This window comes from Halyomorpha halys, unplaced genomic scaffold, assembly GCF_000696795.3.
Source record: "Halyomorpha halys isolate HHAL.00 unplaced genomic scaffold, Hhal_1.1 Scaffold1946.1, whole genome shotgun sequence".
Classification (NCBI taxonomy): domain Eukaryota; kingdom Metazoa; phylum Arthropoda; class Insecta; order Hemiptera; family Pentatomidae; genus Halyomorpha; species Halyomorpha halys.
Window position 1 is genome coordinate 5,222 of NW_027112077.1, and position 8,575 is coordinate 13,796.

Here is an 8,575-nt window from a genome sequence, read left to right on the forward strand (position 1 = left end):
TATTGGAGGCCGCTACTTGTTTATCAGGTATGAGTGAGTCAGATTTTTGTGTCATATTAGAGGTTGTTGCTAGCTGATCTGGTATGAGTGAGTCAGATTTGTGTGTCCTATTGGAGGCCGCTACTTGTTGATCAGGTATGAGTGAGTCAGATTTGTGTTTCCTATTGGAGGCCGCTGCTTACTGATCAGGTATGAGTGAGTCAGATTTTTGTGTCATATTAGAGGTTGTTGCTAGCTGATCTGGTAAGAGTGAGTCATATTTGTGTTTCCTATGGGAGGCCGCTGCTTGCTGATCAGGTATGAGGCACACACAGAAGGCGTGAATTCATTCACTACAATCAGTATCAACATATTACGATTCGCTACTCGATACTGCTATAGAAATCGATTATGTTAAAAACCAGTTATTGACCACCACCAGGACTATCTTCCTACAATCTACTTCATAGGCTCAACTATCTCCTTCCAATATAATCGGATTTGATAAACAACCTAAGTAGATAAGAGAACAAATATTTTTCCAATTTGAAAAAACATTTTTAGAAATTAAAGTAGTATTATGTACTGTTAGAAAGTCAAGGAACTTAGACAAAATAAGTTTTAACAAATTAAGTCGTAGGATGTAATGGCAAATGACAAAAAACGCATAAATAAAAAGTGTATTCAAACACACAGTTCGAATGTTAACTTAGTGGGCACATGCGCAGTACGTTTTGCTATATCGCCAGTCAGCTTTTTTATATATTTTCGCACCATTATAGTTATTAAATACTTAGTTTTTAAATTTCACTTAACCTATTTTTGAGCCTTTCAGTTCACAAACTGATTAGCTCTAAAAAATCATTCATAGCATTTTCAATATTCATTCCATAATAATTTAGTATTCAATATATGGTTAAGAGCAGAACGTTCATTTTAGTAAACCGTTATATTATAATATTTTTTATATAGTTTTGGAGAAGAAAGATGTTAAAATTTGTTGTTTAATATAAAAACACTTTTCTTAAAATTGTAAAAAAACAAAAACAATATTATTACTGTCTCCATATTAATTTAAACAAATTATAGCAATAATTTTATAATAAATAAATTAAAAATAAAAATTTGAAATATTTTGTATACAAGGTAATTATTGAAATAGAACACCTTAAAAACAAATAAAAACTTCTAATTTTTGATAAATAAAAATGTTTGTGTTATAAAAAAAGTAGCCAAACTTGACATGGAGTGTTTTCGCTTCATAGTAATGTGCCACAACTGAAATTATGTCAAACATACCATTCGATTAATGCGAATTTTGTTTTTCGACGGGGCAGAAAGTCACAGCGTTCTTTTACTGAGAGTTGATAAAAAATAATAATAATGAAGGCCTAAAGAACCCGAAGGTTCGATATTGATACCACCAATGCCCCTCCAAACCCAATTCTCCAAAATAAGTTTTAAGGCAATCCTCCCATCTACGTTTCGGTCTACCCCTCGGACGTTTATCCGTCGGTTCAGTGTTTATTAACATTTTAGAGATCCGCTCGTTACGAAGCCCTACAACCTAACACACCACACCCATTTTATATACCGCCATGCATAGTAATTTTTATTTATTTTTTCAGAAGTGAATATGCAAACAAACTAAGTCAAGTATCTTTCGAGGAATATCAAAAAAGGATAAAAGACTGTGGAAACTTCGAAGACAACGCTTTTAAATGCCTCAACCATGGTGACTGTTGGAGCAACAACATGATGTTCAAAGACGATTGGGAAGGAAAGCCCATTGAATTAAGGTAATACGTAGCTTTTGTGTATTTAGTGTAATTTTTGAAGCCTATAAGGTTATGGGCAGTGGGACAGTTCAATAGGAAAGAGACAATCCTGTCCCAGGTTCGTGTGCGGCAAAAATCTTATTTTATATTGTAGGAAAGAGCTCTCTCAATATAGTTAATGTGGGGTATCGCGGTGGGTGTGTTAGATAGTCTTACTCCAATTGACAATTTGAAGTATTCTATACCTTAGCGCTTCGACAATGCGAGTCAATACAGATTAGATACCTAATGAATGGACATGATGAATATTATGGTTTCGACCCGTAAGTCTTCCAAACTGGGAAACCTCGTTCTGCAGGGTAGGGATGGGATATCGGATAGCAATATCGATATCGATATTATATCGGCACTAAAATATCGAAATATCGATATAGAAAATTTAACGAATTAAAGTAATAATAATTAAAAAATGATAACATAGCATGACATAGGAAGACTTGTTTTATGTCATACCTAATCAAAATATATAAGAAACTCTCAATAACAATAAAGCAAAGCAACACCACGAAAACTATTTCATAAATATAAGAAATATAAACTAAAATATAATTGTTTAGTATAGAAAATTTAAAAATGAAATACGGATATTTTATTTTGATAATTACATGTTTATTTCGAAATTTCTAAATGAGCCAAAATAATCCAATATTATTTTATCAAAATATAGATATTTTGTTTAAAAAGACTAGAAAATTGAAAACTAAAATATCAATATTTTATGTTGATAATTACATATTTATTTAAATATTGTCTACTGTTATAATATCGATATGAAATATGAGCAACAATATTCTAATATTATTTTATCAAAATATTGATATTTTGTTTAAAAATACTAGAAAATTGAAGACTGAAATATCGATATTTAATTCAAATAATTACATATTTATTTCAATATTTTGTATTGTTGTAATAGCGATATAGAGTATTAGCAACAATATCCTTATATTATGTTATGGAAATCTTATATTATTTTTTTTAAATGACTATAATATTATATAATAATTTTAAAATAGGAATATCGATATTTTATTTTGGTAATTATATATTTATTTCGAAATTTTGTATTTTTATAATATCGATATAGAGTATTAGCAATATTCTTATATTATTATCTTATTACATGTTTATTTCGAAATTTCTAAATTAGCCACAATCCAGAATACTCTATATCGATATTATAACAATACAAAATATCGAAATAAATATATAATTACCAAAATAATACAATTTATACTATACAATTGTATACAATTTTCTAGTAATTTCAAACAAAATATCATTATTTCGATAAAATTGTTCCTAATATTGCATATCAATATTACAACAATACAAAATATCGGAATAGTTATAAAAAAAAAATCGATATTTTAGGTTTTAATTTTTTATACAATATGCTCTTCTTTTTAAACAAAATATCGATAAAATAATATCGGAATACTGTTCCTAATATTCCATATCAATATTACAACAATACATAATATCGAAAAAAATATGTAATATCAAAATAAAATATCGATATTCCATTTTTCAATTTTCTAGTCTTTTTAAATAAAATATCGATATTTCGATAAAATAACATAGGAATATTGTTGCTAATATTCGGTATCGATGTTATAACAATACGAAATTTCGAAATAAACATGTAATTATCAGAAAAAAAATCAATATTCTATTTTTAAATTTTCTTGTCAGTTTAAAAGAAAATATCGATGTTTCGATTACACAATATAAGAATATTGTTGCCAATACTCTATATCGACATTAAAACAATACATAATATCTAAAAAAATATATAATTACCAAAATATCGACATTCCTATTTTTCAATTTTCTCTTCTTTTTAAACAAAATATCGATATTTAGATAAAATAATATCGGAATATTGTTGCTAATGTTCCATATCGATATTAAAACAATTCAAAATATCGAAATAAATATGTAATTATCAACATAAAATATTTATACTTCAGTTTTCAATTTTGTATTCTATTTTATTGTCTATTTAAACAAAATACCAATATCTTGATGAATTAATATCGGAATATTGTGCCTAATATTCCATATCGATATTATAACAATATAAAATATCGAAATAATTATATAATTATCAATATAAAACATCGATATCTCACTTTTTAATTTTGTATTCAATTTTATTGTCTTTTTAAACAAAATATCGATATTTCGAAAAAATAATATTAGAATATCTTTTCTCATATTTCATATCGATATTATAACAGTAGACAATATCGAAATAAATGTGTAATTATCAACGTAAGATTTTTCGATATATCGATATTTCCCTTTTTAATGCTCTATTCTTTTTAAACAAAACCTAGATATTTCAATAAAATAATATCGGAATATTTTTGCTAATATCCCATATCGATATTATAACAATACAAAATATCTAAATAAACATGTATTTATCAAAATAAAATATCGATATTATATTTTTCAATTTTCAAGCCTTTAAAAGAAAATATCGATATTTCGATAAAATGATATCGTGATATTGTTGCCAATATCCCATATTAGAGATATAAAATATCGATATATTTTTTTAAATGACTGGGAACGTTTAAAAAGAAATATTGATATTTTTTTTCTGAAATTAAATATCCAAATCGATATTTGACATTCTTATTTATAAAGATATTGAATTTTAGCAAATATATATCGATATTTATCGAATTATCGATTTTTTGTTATAGATAATTAAAAATATATTAAAAATATTTAAATATTCTTTCTGAAAAAAAAAAAATGAGATCACTTAATTACTATTTTGAATGACCTAAAATCGTACACCAATTGGTACAAAAAACATGCAAGAATTAACTTGAATACTTTTCGGTGTAGGAGTGGTTTGAAAACTTTGAAAACCACGCTCCCTGGCCGAGGCACCGCCGTTCTTACCCCTTCAGAACTCAGTACACCCCTTAAATTGCAAAAATTAGAAAAATGGCAGGCCAAGTGGGATGAAAGTTCTCCAAGTAAATTAAAAGAAATAAAGCGATCAGTAAAACCATGGTCAACAGCCGTAGGGAGGAAGTTGCTCTAACCTGCTTAAGAATAGGTCATACTCTCCTCACGCACTCTTACCTCATCAGAAAACTGCCACCTCCAACGCGCTGATAAGAATGTCAGTCCATTCTTACGATTAGACATATTTTTGAAGAATGTACTCACTATTTGCCAATAATAAACAGGATAGGACCGACCCCAAATTTATCAGAAGCTTTCACAGATGAAGAAGCTAAAATTACATTAATGTTTGAATTCTTAAAAGCACATCACCTTCTTTATAAATTATAACTCCTCTTCGATTTTTATTTATTTATTTTTTTTAATTTATTTATTTTTTTAAATTTATTTATTTTTTTTAAATCTTTTTTTGTACTTTTATCATACCATAGGCGTTGATGACCAGAGGGTTTTACGCCTTTAAGCAACAATTAACAACAACAACAACAACTTTGAAAACCAAAATCTTATCAATTTTAAGAAAACATCTCTCTAGGGGATCATTAAACGAGATGACAATGCCAAGAGAGGTCATTTGCATCAATTGATCATTTAAAAAATTCCACGACAGTTACTGAGAAAAATCGCATAGGATTTCTTGAATGGCCTGAAATAGTATGCAATGAGGCTCAGAAAGAAACAAGATATTAGAAGCTTTCGGATATAGTTACATGCTGATTGTTTGTTTTAATTGACTTATTCGGTATTATTCAAGATAAAATTTAATTTTTAAAATCACATTTTGCAATTAATTTAATTTGTTTCCAAGACCTTAGGGCATGGTTTGTACCTGTTGAAGTGATATCCATAGTGGAGGATATAGGTAGTAACACAAAACAGGGATTTAAAGAAAAAAAAGCTCATTTCAATTAAGCTGAATCCCTAGAACTGTTGCTGTGTTTTCTAAAAAGTTTCCTGGGACTATCGAAGCTCTAAACCCGAGCACATTAGTCTTTGGAAAGTCAGGGTACCCCCTTGATAAGTATACAGTATATAAAATTTGAGTTTTGTCCATCAAAATTTAGACTTGCCCTTACTGTGTGTCGGAGTGAAAGATTGTTGACCCTAAAATCATAGTAAGTATTTTTATTTTTAAGATATATTAGCAGTAGGTTTACGGGCATTTCTTATATTACAATTTATACGAACACCAGTCACATGACGGGAAAACGAAATTAAGCAATTTCTTTAAAAAGATCAAGTCGGAATTGAACAACATTAGCCTTTACGATTAAATAAATTATTAATAAATTAAATGTATTAAAAACAAAAATTATTACGGAAAGATTAGCAAATATATTAACGGTCCAGGTCACTACATTGGTTACACCATACTGATCTTCTTCGGAGGTTTACTCAGAATAATATTTAGTGATGCTGATAATTTTGTTCAATGCCTTATTATATATCCTGCATTTACTAATAATTGCTAAATAAGTGGATTGGTTAAAATAAAAAAAAAACAATACATTATCAAGGAGCGATTGAGATAGCGATTGAAAGCATCTTAGTATAGACATTTCTTTCACTCTTATGTTTATAATTTTCGGCATGATTTTACCAACGAGGTAACATATAACTGCCGTTAATAAATAAACGAACCCGCCTATTTCACTTAGGAAAAAATAATTATGTGCATATATTCTCTAGATTAAATGGTGAATTTACAAAGCAAAATGGTTAAAATTAATGCTCTATTTTTTTTTTTTTTGCGTTTCATTTTCTAATTCGATATCCGTCAAACTGTTGATTCCTGTAAACCTAGTGCTGAGGGGCAGTGTTAGGAATTTAATGTAAAGTTAGAGTCATTTTGTATAGTGGATATTGTATAGAGAGATTATAGAAAAAGTCTATGAGTATTTATATATATATATATATATATTCTTAAAACTTATTGATATAAAGAAAAAAGATTGGTAAATAGTTTTAATCACTTAAAATTAAAATTTATAGTCTAATTAATACCACCTCTCATTTTATTTAAAATTTGTGGCAAATAGAAAATTTCATAAGACTTTCAATAGAGTCCTTTTATATAACCATTAACGTTAAAAATATTAAAATTGTGAATTTCAACATGTATTAAATATAGATTTAAAGTTAACTTATGTTCCTTTTAATAATTTTCTTTCTTTGATATATAAATAAACTGTGTAATATTGACTTGGTTTTCTCAGTTATTTTAAATAAATAAATCTTAATATAGAATGCAGTATCAGCAATATTTATAATCATTTTTAAAAATTAGAATAAACATTTATAGACAGGTAGGCCAAATATTATTACCTAATTAAAAAGAATCCACTATACTGTTCGTTGTACTTAGGTCAATTTGCCCCATTATATCCTAAATCTAAATTGTTTAAGATGACATTAATTTTTTTAAAATAGTAAACTAAATTAATTATCTTTTACGTGTAGTAAGACGATATTCGTTTCTTATACATCTGTAGATAAATAAACATCAAATACACTTAGTGAAGTTTCAGGAATTTGGCTACCATCACAGACGAAATTATTATATTAACAGCTATATTTTATTTTATGTAGGCATTAATTATTATAATTAAGGGATATTGTATCAAGCAAATGGAATTAAAATATATATATATTTTTTAATTTCAATCAAGAATCGATTAATTAAATATTTGATGACTACTTAATGATAAATAATTCCTCAGCGTATAAGTTTCTTGAGTTTATATAACCAATATTTACTATTTTTATTTTTAAGGAATGACACACTTTGTATCATTTCTTTATTATTGCCAGATCAGAACAACTCAATGAAAAGTGCACTGAAACATGAATATTGAAAAACACCAACTTAAAGACAGAAATTGGTGAAAACACCATCATTGAAGAATCGTTGTTTAGATGTGGTAATAATAAAGAATAAATAAATGAAAAATAATAAAGGAAACCAAATTTGGAAAAATTAAGAACAACGAAAATAAAGGTAGTTGATATTTGCCATCACATCACTCTCTCTTTAATAAAGTTACTAATTAAATTTTTAAATTAATAATATGAAATAATCTTACGTTTTGATTTTCGTACGATTAATCGAAACTATAAAAGAAATCCTTATTAGAAAATCAAAATAAAAAAATGCCACCAACGATATTACAAAAAAAAAACAAAAAACAAATATAAACCACAATATCTTTGAAAACCCAATTATATACTCTTGATATTTTTTAGGTAACCAGGAATGCGTTGTGATATATTGGCAAATAAAACACGTCTTAAATTAAGTAGAGCTGTTTAATAAAATTTATAAAAGTGTTTTGTGGAACATTAAATGTGAATCAAAATAATGTACATGAATGAGATCAGATGTTAACGTAGAAGTCACTTGACCCCGCCTTTTGATTTAAGGTAATTCTTTATATCCTCATTCCATGCCATGCCTAAGGCAGTCCTGCCTGCGCTAGTCCTAGCATTGACGGGCGCCCCTCGGTTAACAAGAAGGATAACAGTATCCAAATGGTCATTTTGTGATGCAAATATTAGTGGTGTCCAGCCATCATTATCCTTAGCTGCTATATCTGCCCCTCGGTCCAAGAGCTCTTTCACTACATCAACGTGCCCTCCCCACGCTGCTGCAAGTAGAGCTGTGTATCCATCATTATCCTTATCATTGAGAGTCGCACCTCGGTCCAACAGCTCTTTCACTACATCAACGTGCCCTACCAACGCTGCTGCATGTAGAGCTGTGTATCCAT

At 28.0% G+C, this 8,575-nt stretch overlaps 1 protein-coding gene across 2 annotated transcripts in view; it reads left to right on the forward strand.

Moving 5' to 3' along the window:
* Positions 1-8,575, forward strand: part of LOC106690889 (uncharacterized) — a 36,241-nt gene that overhangs the window by 2,258 nt on the left and 25,408 nt on the right. For both annotated transcript variants that reach the window (XM_067050048.1, XM_067050047.1), the window contains exon 2: positions 1,608-1,778. The gene's annotated coding sequence lies outside the window, so the exon portion shown is untranslated. The remainder of the gene's footprint in view (positions 1-1,607; positions 1,779-8,575) is intronic.